The sequence below is a fragment of the Eurytemora carolleeae genome, unplaced genomic scaffold (assembly GCF_000591075.1).
Source record: "Eurytemora carolleeae unplaced genomic scaffold, Eaff_2.0 scaffold1996, whole genome shotgun sequence".
In the NCBI taxonomy this organism is placed as follows: domain Eukaryota; kingdom Metazoa; phylum Arthropoda; class Copepoda; order Calanoida; family Temoridae; genus Eurytemora; species Eurytemora carolleeae.
Genome location: NW_019397881.1, coordinates 22,026 through 35,876, shown reverse-complemented (window position 1 = coordinate 35,876; position 13,851 = coordinate 22,026). Strand labels below are relative to the sequence as shown.

Here is a 13,851-nt window from a genome sequence, read left to right as displayed (position 1 = left end):
AAACACACACGTACCGTCACCAACCGTTTAATTTTTACGAAATTGCGGAATTGCGGATTTGCGAAAAACTCTTGTTGCGGAATTGCGCAAAACTTGAGTTTCGCAAAAGCGGAATAGGGCAATTTTGCGCGAAATGACTTTTGCGAATGATTGCGCAAATTGTTGTTTTTTCGCGCAAAATTGATGCGCAGAGAAAGAAAAATATTGCGTTTCGTTCCGCAAAAATTGCGCAAAAGTTTTGCGAATGGAAACCCTAGGCGCAAAGTTTAAAGTAGTTCTTTTAAGGGCAACAATTATATTAATATCATACATAAGGCAAAGAACATTTGGTGACTGTGTCTGTAAATACAGTTCAAACATACTTATTGTCTACAAAAAAAAATCCTCACAATTTAATTGATAGATCACAGAAAAATCGCAAATGATATTTTTGGTATATAATGACGAAATTCAACATTTTAAATTAATTTATTTTAAATTATTTTAAATTTGACCTTAATTCTAGCTCACAGTGCTATCTCGATCTTTTTTCTCTCAAAATCTCAGACCATTATCCAACTAGTTAAGTTCAAAAATTCCAACGTCCACAAAAAACTATATTTGTTGATATATATTATTTATAGATTTCATTTTCATCATGCGTCATAAAAACCTACAATTTTAAACTCTAATCATTCATTACTGAATATTGCAACTCGAGAGAAGCATGCACAAAACTGCAGAGGCGAGCCAATTTGTTAAATTCAACCTGCTGATAAACAGTCTTATACATTTCTAAGACAGGGTCGACTTTGAAGTGTCGAAACGCCTTGGGCTTAGATTTTACCCTTCTAACTCAATTATAATTTTCTGTAGCTCTTTATACAAGCTTGTATGCAAGTGCCTTTTTCAAATTATAACACACACTTGTTATAAGCTTTGGTTTTTAAGAAGTAATTGGCAAAATTCTCATCGATTTTTGCTTGAGATATATGCAATATTATATTTTCAAGGTCTAGAATATTTAAAAAACGGTTAAAAAGAATACCCTATTCAATTCTAACCGTGTACAAAACTACTCGAAACCAACAAGAATAGAATTTTCAAATTTTAATCGAATAGAGAGGTGAAGAGAAGGTCGAACTTGTGAGATATCAATGCAACAAATTTTTGACCTTAAGTGGCTCCCCTATTTTTAATTTTACGCACAATTTTGAGAAAAGCATAGAAAACATATAATAAATACTTAATTGCCCGTCAATGAAAAAGTTATACTTTTTTAAAAAATATAGGATTATTGAAAATTATAAGATTTCAATCTAACGTACATTTTAATAGCAATAATTTTCCAATTATATCTACCACTTTTTTACAGGGAAGATAACCATATCCTGGTGGGGCTACTTTTGTTTAATATAAATGGGGGCGGGGGGTGTTTTCCACCCTCCCCTATGATGATACAATTAGAGTTGAGATAGGGGAGTGTGATACATTTCCCAGGTATTTTAAACTTTTTTCTAAAAATGCGTTGGTTCCAATTGCTATAGTCCAACTATTCAAGGCCTGCTCAGTGCTCAGTGCTCATTAAAATAATTAAATCTCTATATCTTTAATGGTTAGGGTGCACGTGCAATGGAGGATTTTGAAAAAGTTCAAAAAGTACGTCGGAAAAATGTTCAAAAATAAATATTTTTACTTTTGACAAATATTAATATGTGACATATGTTAATATGTCCATTTTTCATAGGCTTTTTTTAACTACAGTTGAACCCTATATAAGCCATACATCGAAAGAATTCGTCAAATGTTGTATTCTTCACAATTTTTGATAATGGAATGTTGCAGATATTTAGTTCTTTAGTTAAATGATTATATGGAACTCTTTAAAACTGTTCCCATATATTCATGACTGATTATTTATTTACGCATTACTGAGATTTACGTAAAATAGTATAAAAACCCATTGAAAAATTGTCAAGACGACATTTCGATGTCTGGCTCATTTAGGGTTTAACTGTATATGAATTTTAGCCCTGTAGCTTAATTAATAAAAAAGTGATTTTTAAAACACAGACCCGGCGTTTGAATCTTCTCCACCCTACCCTATGCATAAACAAATTGTTGCAAAAATTACGGGGGGGGGAGGCGGAAAACACCCCCCCCATAATCGCGATAGGGTTAAGAGAGTTTACCAGTATCAAGGGTTTCAAGAACAATTTTGCTTACAAAACATGCAAAGCGCAGCAAGGGATGTTGTACAATTTTATCGACTTTTAAGATGAAAATGCGTGAACTCTTATATAAAAATTCGCAGAGCGGGTCGTTATTTTATTTGATTGTCCCAAGGGACATAAAGTAGCTTAATGTACCTCTGTTGGGTGAATCATAAGGTCGGTATTATTGGTCAAATGTCGGTAAAATTATAATTGATCAGAGAGTTACTGCGCGCCATTGAAGCTGCATTTTTTGGAACGGAACGGAGGAGCTGGGGAAAAGGAGAGATTGTTAATAAGGAGAGGAAAAATATGGAGGTAGAGACCGGAGAGAGAAATTTTCTGTGCGGAGAGGAGCAGAGAAGATACCGGGTTCAAACCATTCCATTAGCAACCTCTGCTCCCACCGGATCTAGAGACCATATCTCCGGAAATGCCGGAAACTTGAAATATATGGAAGTGACAAATTCTATTCTATCTTTATTATGTATTTCCCGTGAGTTTAATTGTGCATTCTGGAAACTGAAGTAAAACGCAAGTAAGAATGAAATCTAATATGTTTTCAATTAATGTTTAGAATTTCTAATACGTAACCCGATAAAGTTGCTTTTATCTTACATGTACATATCAATCAATGAAATCATTAAAATCATATATTTAACTAAAGTAAACATTATAACAAATTAAACAAAATATAAACATTAAAATATAGTAAAATTACGGCCGCAGAGGAGTTGCAAGGTTACAAATTGTTGCAATGTAACCACTTTTAATACACTAAAATAACTCTTGATATACGCCTTCCTATTCCACAGTTTTCTGGTTCTAACTGTATAAGATTTGTTATATTTCCGATCAATCTATAAGTTCCAAATTACCACCGTCCATTGATTATGATTAGGCTCTTTCTATGCAGTAAGCAGTGAAGCACAGTTACATTAGGGAAACTAGCTTCTATAGAGTTAAACTTTTCTAGGATTAGATGGAACAGATGCGTCATTTTTTTTGTAATAAGTCTATTTTTAGTGCCTGCAATTTATTATTTATAGCATTTTTAGTAGTTTGAGCGGTACAGCCGCTTATACAGTGATAACCAGAAAACTCTGAAATATGAAGACGACTTTCAGACTGAAGATATGACTTTAAATAGTCTTATAAGCATGGTACACAGCAATTGTACAGTTTAAAAAGACTCATTTCACTTAATTAGTGAGTTATTAAGTGTCTAGTAGAACTATTTGCTTTGTACAACCATCAAGTACACTTGAGTATTGTTATAAAGTCGTCTTCCTATTTCAGAGTTTTCTGGTTATCACTGTATATATAATACTTATCTACCGTCTCAACTAATTTTGGTTTCTTTGTATATTTACGGGATTAGGTTTGAATGAAATATTACACGTTAATATATTAACGTGGAGAACTAAAGAGAATATATAAAGTGTTTGATGATGAAACATTTAAAAAGCTCCAAAAACAAAGGGAAATATTTTCCCTCAGTTCTAAAAGATGGAGAAGGAATGTAGTATAATTATTATTATATGCAATTTTAAACTAAAAGGTGGAGACTTGTTGGTATTTCACGGGCAGCCGTAGTACGTTTGAATTTCCGAGCCGGGTCAACCTTTCTGGTCCCAGTTTTTACTGTATCGCCCGGACATTTGGTAAATAAAGCAGACACTCAATAGGACTAGCCGGTACAACAAGATTGACGTGGTCAGACTTTAGATTGAAATTTACTTTTACTAAAGGGTCAGAGGTGCGTGAATAGGACTAGCCGGTGCAACAAGGTTGACGCGTGGTCAGACTTTAGGTTGAATTTTTACTTTTACTAAAGGGTCAGAGGTGCGTGATTTGTCGATTATGAGCTCACAACTGATAGAAATAGAATTATTGATTTTAAACTAACATTAGAAAAATTAAATTGGTTTTTAAAATGTGTTTCAACCTTTTTAATCTGTTCTTTGTAAGTTTTCTTTGTTTTTCTTTGATTCTTTTGCAAACATAGCATGTGTTAGTGTTCAATAGGTAAAGCTGAATTAACATATAACACAACAGTTTTGCTCATGTGCTCAAGCCATCAACATTCGTGAAAACAAAAGTTATAAATTATTAACAAAATGCAAATATCATTGATTTTGATATTTTTGCAAATGTCATAACAGAATGCTTGTCCAGGGGGGCTGGATTATTGCATATTTCAATGTGGTAAGAGATATATGTCTATAAAAATCTTTTGTTTTTTTAATCAAGCATTGATCTTCAACTGCAGATTAATTATTTTTTCTTCAATATCTGCAGGTTTTGAAATAATTGCATGGATTGATTTCTTTAAAACATAATGCCGTATTTTTTACGAAATAATACTCTTAAAATAAATTCTAAAATTATAATTTTTAGTAATAATTTTGTCGGACACAAAAACTAAGTTGACATTTGTGACGTAAGAAAACAGCTGTACAAATTCTTCATTGCCATCTATTGTACTAGAATCTATTTGGTACAACCATAGGCAGATATAAGGATTCTCTAAGAGGGGTAAATCTTTTGAAAATGGCGCTGAAATTTTTCCTCCCTCCCCCCCCCCCCCCCCTAGAAAACTATATCATTATGTTTATGAAATTTTTGGTTTTATTTGGGTTTGATTTGAATTTTCCACTCATTTCTGGCATTTACAAACTCTATCAAATAAAGGCTACATTTCCTACCTTTCAGCTTATAATATAACATATAAAATAATTTTACTCTAAGAGGAAAAAGATGTCACTTTTTAAATCTTTTAGAAAAGCTACTCTGCAAAACTTTGAAATAATTTTTGTCTCTGTTTTTCTAACTTTTAGTTCTGTGCAAAATGTTCTTTCCCCTTTCATTTAGAACGTTAAGATCTTAAATAAATCTAATTTGGAAATAAAATTGTTTTGTGAAAATGAATTCATAATTGTTCGGCTATTCCCTTTTTTATCTATTAGTCAAACATTTAAATGTTTTGACATTGACTATAGCTTTAAGCGCTGCATTTGGAATGATTTAGAATAAATTGACTTAAAATCTAAAAAATATGATTGATTTATTTTAACCAGAGAGAGTCGGTGTTTCTGGAGTCTATGAAATTTGTGAAATGCCGCAAAAACTTCTATTTTCATAAAAATTGTGGGTGGGTATTTAACCCCAGGATTGTAGGTGGGGGTTATTCAACCCTAGGATTCTGGGGAGGGGCGTGCTTAACCCCGAAAAAACCCCTTTATATTCTCCTTTGGGTACAACTTGTAGCTCCTTCTATTCTTGTAAATGCTAAAAATTCAAGGCAACAACTCAAATTATCAAATATTCTGCGAGACGGTTTTACAATTTATTATTATTATTTTTATACAAACACTAATAAACTAAAAATACAATACGATCGACGAAAATGAATAATAGTCAGTGGAAGATGGATGCTCGGGATATTCTTCCACCTCTCATCGAAAGGGTTGATTCACAACTACACCATCTCTGGGAGCTTTCACTCCAACTTAGCCGAAATCTTAACCCTAGCTCCCCCGGCTGATCGGGCCGACTCTGCTGCACCCCACCCTCCGAAATAACGGACGGCGTCGCTTGGGTTATATTTAGATCTGTTTGGCTTGTTTGAATTATCACGTAAACTAAAACCGTTATAATTCCAAAGTCTGTACAAGGGGTGGGGGGGGGGGGGGGGGCATCGCAGGAAAGATCAACCGATCATTTTCCCGCTACACTATGAACAAATATGAGAAATGCAATTAATCCACTTACATATTACGTGTTCAAACCATATTTTTCTCTCTTTCCAATGTGACATCTAATGCATTCTAAAAAGGGCCTTAATTTCAAGTGATCCTCCATGAAAAGATGACAATGCCCGGCCTTCAATATTTGTCTGATTAAGTGTAGTTTAGATATCAATATTTAGTGTTTTTTAAAATATCTATTTTCATGTGCGGTTTCTAAACGAAAATGACTTCCGCGTTCCTTGCTTATAAGAAACATCGGAGAAACTCACCGAAATAACCCCTTTTTGAAAACGACGATATCTTCCACATTTTGATCAGAGAAAGGGTATACTTGCATAGAAGGTCACTTAAAATTAATTATGCTTACAGTCCCTTTAATAAGACAACACATTAAAGGGTAATGGTGCGTTCTAAACAAGATCTACAATCCCTTTAATAAAGTAAACGAAACATCTTTGTCATCTATCGTATAGTTGTACCAAGTTAAACAGAAAATAGCAAACTTTTATCCCCCGTGGTTTAAAGTTAGATACAGTTATTAGATTTTCTATTCTCAGCTGCAGTTCGGAAGAATGAAGAATTCATGATTTTCTAATTTCCACTTTTATATCTAATTTTTTTAAAATTTTATTTTTATTTAATATTTACACAATTATAAAAAACTAGCTGACGTGCCCGGCGTTGACCAGGTTACCCAAACTAAATCAAAAGTCATAAATACTCCCGCCGTTTTCCCGCGCTTGTTCTTAACCCTATTCCCGCTGGGGGGGGGTCAATTTGACCCCCCCCTGTAGTTTTTTCTACATAACTCAAAAAGTATTGGTCTGAGGCTGTTGAAATTTTCTGACTTTTCTTACATACCCAAAGCCCTCCCTTTAGGCCTAAAACCGGGCTTTAATACTAACTGCCTGAGTCCTCAGGCACACTGCCTGAATGACTGCTTTTGCCTGTAGCAAACTAAATCTTTGTTTTGGCCCACTTTCACTTGTCAGATTTTGATAAAATTTAGCTTTTTGGAAAGCCCATGACATAAGGAAACGGATTGCACAAGTTTTGCGAAAAAAAAATTGCAAATTTTTTGCAAAAAACCTGTCAAAGGAAATTTGCACATTTTTAGTTTTTCTTGATTAAAAATCAGGTTATTTAAAATTTTGCAAAAATTTTTGCATATTTGAAATGGCATGGTCAAGGGCTTTTCAAAAATGTATAATTTGTCATTTTTTGCACAAATTTTTTTTTGCAAACATTTTTACTATAAAACTGGATTTTGCGATAAAAAATTCAATTTTCGCAAATTTGCAAATTTTTTTGCAGATTCTAAAAGTAGAGCACAAGAGCTTTCTAATGATGTATCATTTGTCATATTTGGACATAAAACATGGGATTTAGAGGGGGGGGGTATCCTGGTTTTCAAGTACCCCAGCGGGGATAGGGTTAAATTATGAATATTTGTTTAAAGAGCAACGGATTTATACAGCAAAGACAAGATGACAATATCTTCCTTATTATTACTCAGATAAAGGTTTCAAAGGAACCTTTGTGTTCTAGAATTGTAACTCTTTAATCAGGGCTAACTTGAAACTCTCATTACTGGACGTATGGCTTTATAACTTCCTAAATAAAGCACTTCACAATAAAGTAAATTGCAGATCAGATCAAAATCATAACTCCTCTTATCGAAGAGCTTTGAGAGGAACCAAAAAGTTTTGAATGTCTATAACATGTAACCGGATTAATTCGTATTAATCATATAAATCATACAAACCTTCTCCTCCTTTCTAGTTCATAGTGAATGAATATGTAGATCTTTGATTATTCAGAAATGAAAATTTAGAGTTTAAGAACATGGTATAAGATTAAATTTATTGTAAAATCTATTGGTTTATAAGTTTTCATCCTCAAGCAAATGGCATGCAACCACAAGATTTAATATTCTCTGATCTAACATTTTTTAAATATAATCTAAATATTCAATACAAAATAAAAATGTTATAAAGTTTATAAAATTTTTGACACAAAAATATATTTTAGTCTTGACAAGATTGTGGAAGCTGGAGCCAAGTGCTTTGTAGCTTTGGAATCTTAATATCGAGGGCTACAAGAAAATATTTAGTGCCAACTTGCCAAGACGATTTAACTAAGACTAATCCCAATCATGGAGTGTAAATTTTGTTTCCGCCGCAAATTCCTTAAGCATTTGAAAATTTATTCAATTACATTTCATTTCAAAACGATTTTATTCTTCTGAATAGCCCCACAATTAAAATCAGAAGATCTCAATCTAAATTCTAAATCTTAATTTGCTTATATTTGACGTGTTGTGTATATTTGACGTGTTGTGTATATTTGACGTGTTTGGTATATTTGACGTGTTGTGTAAATTTGACGTGTTGTGTATATTTGACGTGTTGGGTAAAATTGTGAACTTTGTTTGTTGTCATGTGCAACTTTTACTGTTTCTTTTATTGCAGGTTAAAGAACATAAAGAAACCTATTTAGACTTCTGGACAATTCTGTTAGCCATAAAATACTTTATTTGTTACAGACTTTTAATATTTTTGTTTTTTAATGTTAATATTTTTGTAATATAAATCACAAGCTTAGACTAGAGTATAAATCACAAGCTTAGCCTAAAGTATAAATCACAAGCTTAGCCTAGAGTATAAATCACAAGCTTAGCCTAGAGTATAAATCACAAGCTTAGCCTAGAGTATAAATCACGAGCTTAGCCTAGAGTATAAATCACAAGCTTAGCCTAGAGTATAAATCACAAGCTTAGCCTAGAGTATAAATCACGAGCTTAGCCTAGAGTATAAATCACGAGCTTACTAGAGTATAAATCACAAGCTTAGCCTAGAGTATAAATCACAAGCTTAGCCTAGATAGCTCAAAAAGTGTTTGATCTAGGAAGCTCAAATTTTCTGGCTTTTCTAACTAAAACATGCCACTAACTTTAGCTGGGCCTTATACCAACCGTCTGAGTTTTCAGGCATACTGCCTAAATGCCTTATTTTACCTATACCAGACTAAATCAAACCCAACCAGGAGCTGAAATCTTTAGAATGAGATATACTTAATCCCGATTACTTAATCTGAGTTTCCACTGGACACACTTTTGATTTTCTTCCTAAACCACTCTTTCCTGGATATAGTAGAGAAAAATCAAAACCGGTTTTTCTAAATTAGAGAGTCCCTCCCGTTTCTGTTTTTAATCTTAAATATCGCACAAAATTTCAAATTTATCGGTTTCATATTCGCGACTCTGATTGGTTGAATTTTAAACACTTTTCAGGGATACAAGTACAAGATTAGGTTAGTCTCGAGATTAGGAAAAAGAGATGATCAAGCTTAGCCTTAAAATTTCGATATCCACTATTCTAAATTTAACAGTTATTTTAAATTTAGGTTTTAAAAAAATTTGCAAATTTTTTGCACATTTGAATTTGCTGGGTCATGGCTTTTCAAAAATGTATAATTTCTGCAATTTGTACAATTTTTTTGCACATTTTTTGCTGAATAACTAGATTTCGCAATACATACTTGGATTTTTTGAAAATTTACCATTTTTTTAAGATTATAGAAGTAGAGCCCAAGGGCTTTCCAGAAACGTATCATATTTTATAGATTTGTATCACAATAAGAAAATAGTGGGGGGGTCAATTTGCCCCCCCCCCCCCCTCCTCGGGAACAAGTCATGAGATCAGACGTCAGGATAAATAGGGTTAACAAATGAAAGCTATTGAAAATCAAAGTCATAGCTTTATCATGAGTGAGGAATATTATAACTCTTTGTATTCTCAATTTTGTTTTTTTTTGTCATGCAAGTTTTCGTTCAATGTAGCTTCTTCGATATTAGACTAATGCAGATTTAGAACTCAGTTTCTCCAATATCGTTAAAAAATTAAGTTTGCAATTTTTACTATTGTTATTTAATCTTTCATAATTTTTGCAAAGATATTTTTTAACCCTATCCCGATTGGGCTATTTTTGTATAATATAGATGGGAGGGGGGGGGGGGTTCCAACCCACCCTTCTGATTTTGCCCTGAGTTGAGACAGGGTAGTGTGATACATGTCCTTAGTCCAAATTTTCAAGGCCTGCTCATTAAAAAATAAGTTCGACCTATATCTTTAATGGTTCAAGGTGTAAGAGAGGATTTTTAAAAAGTTCAAAAAGTACGTCGAAAATATTTTCATAAATAATTATTTTTACTTTTGACAAATATTAATTAACATATGACATATGTTTCTATATCTACTTTTCAAGTCCTTTTCAAAAATATAAGTCTTAGCCCTGTAGCTTAGTTAATAAAAAAGTTATTAACTTAACCATTTCTGATTTTTTAAAACACCGACTTACCGTTTGACTATTCTCAAACCCTTCCCTTTGCAACAAAAAAAAAAATTTGGCAAAATTTAATTGTTCACAAACATGATGTTGAAAAAGTGAAGAATTTTGGCGTTCTATGGTAAGCCAACCGTGATAGGGTTAACCAAAGAAATGTTCGTTATGAATCTTTATTTTAGGAGATTAACCCAGACCGTAAAATATTTTTTAAAATGTGGAACTCTAATGAGTTGGGACCAGGGGGGGATGAATTCTCTTCCAGTGTGTACAGTTAGCTTACATCTGTTTACTATTATGATATAGGTTAGGCCAGAATCTCCTTATAATAATCAAATATGCAGTACGCTCTCGGTATAGTTGATAGCCTGTACAATCAGTAAAGGATGGCGTACATCATCATTCTATACACTATAACCTCGTTGGGTTGGGATCATGATCAACACAACATTATTTTAAAATAAAAATGTTTTCTAGTTTTCAGGTTTTATGTTTTCATTCGAGATATTTCATTTCATGGACAAGTACGAGAAAACTAATTTACTTTATAGTTACATTTTAGAAATTCAATTATTTTTGTAAATTTTAGGAGTTATGATGGAAAACATAACATATTTCCATTTCACATGCAATTCATTTTAGTTTGATGGAAACAAAATGTTAAAAAAATAACATTCTTTTCCCGGTTTCCTTGTGTGATTATCTTATTTAACGTCATCACGTACTTTGGCAGATTCATAACTAAATTTCTTGCATATAAAGAACAAAAATTGTTATGAAAATCAAAACTTTATTTAACTCCCATTTCTCCTCTTTTATAAGTTAAACTTCAGTGAAATTACATAAGCTTAACCTAGAATTTCGATCGGAGACATCAAAAGAATTTATAAAAGGGCCTCTTTTTACTATTATAACAGTTTTAAAGAGCAGCATATAATTATTCAATTAAAAAGCTAAATATCTGCAGCATTCCATTATCAGAAGTTTTAGAAAACGACATTTTATAAATTCTTTCAATGTTGTTAAACTGTACAGGGAATAAACATGGGAATTGAGAGACGACTTGAATATCATCTTTGATTTCCGATATTTGAGAACTGACATAGAAAGCATCAAAAAACGATTGTACGTCTAATGAGCTTTCCAAAATGTGGTCTACCTTCTTTGTATCTTAAAAATTGACGGAGATAATAAAGAGTTTTGTTGATTTTAATTAACTGGAATCTGGAAAAATATCCAATTTCTAAGCCAATTTTGAAGTTGACAAAATGGTAGACAACATTTTGGAAATCCCGAGTATATATTTGGTTTCTGTGTTAAATGTTTTAACTGGGATACTACAATATTATACTTACGAAATATAATCCCACTTGGAGCGAGGACGATATAGAAGTCTTCATTTAATTCCCATGTTTATTGGGACACCCTGTATAAACAAAGTGAGATTGTATTATTTTCTAGGATTTGTAATGAAATTAAAGAAACCAATAAACTCTAATCAGGTTTGTAACCCAAAGTCCTAATGTAGTTTTCATCAGGAGTAAAGATATTGCTTAAGTGAGTGGGGGGGATTCCCCCCCCCCCCCCGTCTAACAATAGTAAATTGCCAATAAGATTGAAAGCTTGTATTTTATCCATCATAACTCATATTTTTAAAGAGATATGGAGAATAACACAAAAGTTCTGAATTTCTAAAATGTAAACGAATGTAAACGAAGGTAAAAAATGTAAACAAATGCAAACAAATGCAAACGAATGTAAACAAATATAAATGAATGCAAACAAATGCAAACTAATGTAAACAAATGTAAACGAATGTAAACGAATGTAAACAAATGTAAACGAATGTAAACGAATGTAAACGAATGTAAACGAATGCAAACGAATGTAAACAAATGTAAACGAATGTAAACAAATGTAAACGAATGTAAACGAATGTAGACGAATGTAAACAAATGTAAACGAATGTAAACGAATAATAACGAATGTAAACAAATGTAAACGAATGTAAACGAATGTAAACGAATGTAGACGAATGTAAACGAATGTTAACGAATGTAAACATATGTAAACGAATGTAAAGGAATGTAAACGTATGTAAACGTATGTAAACGAATGTAAACGAATGTAAACGAATGTAAACGAATGTAAACGAATGTAAACGAATGTAAACAAATGTAAACTAATGTAAACGAATGTAAACGAATGTAAATGAATGTAAACGAATGTAAACAAATGTAAACGAATAAATTTGCTTTTCTTACACTTGTTGCATAAAATCAGAACTAGAGGAGCTGAGATTGGTCTAGTAATGTCACATAGATTTAGTTTTCTTGTTTACAGTGACCCCCAGTTTTCTCCATAACGTAGTTTTGCTAATATTTGTCTTGCGCTGCCGTTATTGAGCCGAATCAATCTTAAAAGCGTTCTTAATGGACCTTGAAAGATATAAAAACATGTTTAACAGGATAATATTTGTCACGAATAAGAGTAAAATATATTCTAACAAATCTCAAATGTGTAAACAAACCAACAACAAAAAGTGTCAAAATCTTTCAAAAATTAGCCAGTTTACGTACGTGCAATTATCTTACTTAGACTCTAACAAATTTTCTTGGGTATTCCAATACTTGAGTATCTCTGAACTTTATTTCTTCTCAGGGTTAAAGCTTAAAACAATTGAATTCCAAAAAAGTATTTGTACACTGTAAAGTTGGTAAAGTTTAAAGACATGTATGAAATTATGCTAATGTCTCAAATTTCTCAAACTAAAACATTTGTAAAATCGAATTTATGAAGTTTTTTTCTGAATCTTGAAGTAAAATCATGTGATTTATTCCTTTTGAATAATTACCTATGCTGATATTTAAATATAAAACCAAAACACATGATTTTTTGCAGTTATAATCTTTTCTTGAAAAATGTGATGACAAATCTAATATTTGTAAAAAATAGTTGAAACTCAAAAATCTATTTTCTTTCCTCATCAAGAGAACAAAAAGATCATGCATTTTAGACACATTTTAATTTTTTTTTCAAAATAAATCATCTGAAATATTATATTTCGCGACCAAAATCCGGCCGCTTAAAATATCCTATAGTATTATTGACCTCGTCATGATCAATTACAGGGTTAAAATTGGAACCAGGACAGAGTCTCGAATCACAGGAATAAAATAATCCAAGAACTGTTCCAGAGACGGGATCAATCTGAATAGATTGCCCTAATTAGTTTATTTAATTTAACGTAATTTATGTTTATAAAATTTACGAAAAATGTGTACAATAGACATACTAGAACTAGATAATCAATCATGACTCAAAACTACACGAACTTTTTACATGAAAAATATTCTTTAATCAAAACACAAGGCTAATAAGGACTTAAAAATCAGGTTTGCATAAATAAAGTATTAATATCTAATTAATACCTTAATGTGCCGTTCATGAATCATAACATCATAATACTTATGTATCAAAATATCAAGTTTAACTGACTGTAAATGGAGGATACAGTGTAAATGTAAGGTAAAGTTTCCAAATCAAAACTAGTTTCGTTGTTG

At 32.0% G+C, this 13,851-nt stretch overlaps 1 long non-coding RNA gene across 1 annotated transcript; it reads right to left on the bottom strand.

Annotated features, from left to right (window-relative positions):
• Nucleotides 1-13,296: 13,296 nt before the first annotated feature.
• On the bottom strand, nt 13,297-13,776 carry LOC111716205 (uncharacterized). Its single transcript, XR_002768433.1, has 2 exons — nt 13,720-13,776; nt 13,297-13,498 (listed from the first exon to the last, which is right to left on the bottom strand). It is a non-coding gene; the product is annotated as an uncharacterized LOC111716205 (long non-coding RNA).
• Nucleotides 13,777-13,851: the final 75 nt, after the last annotated feature.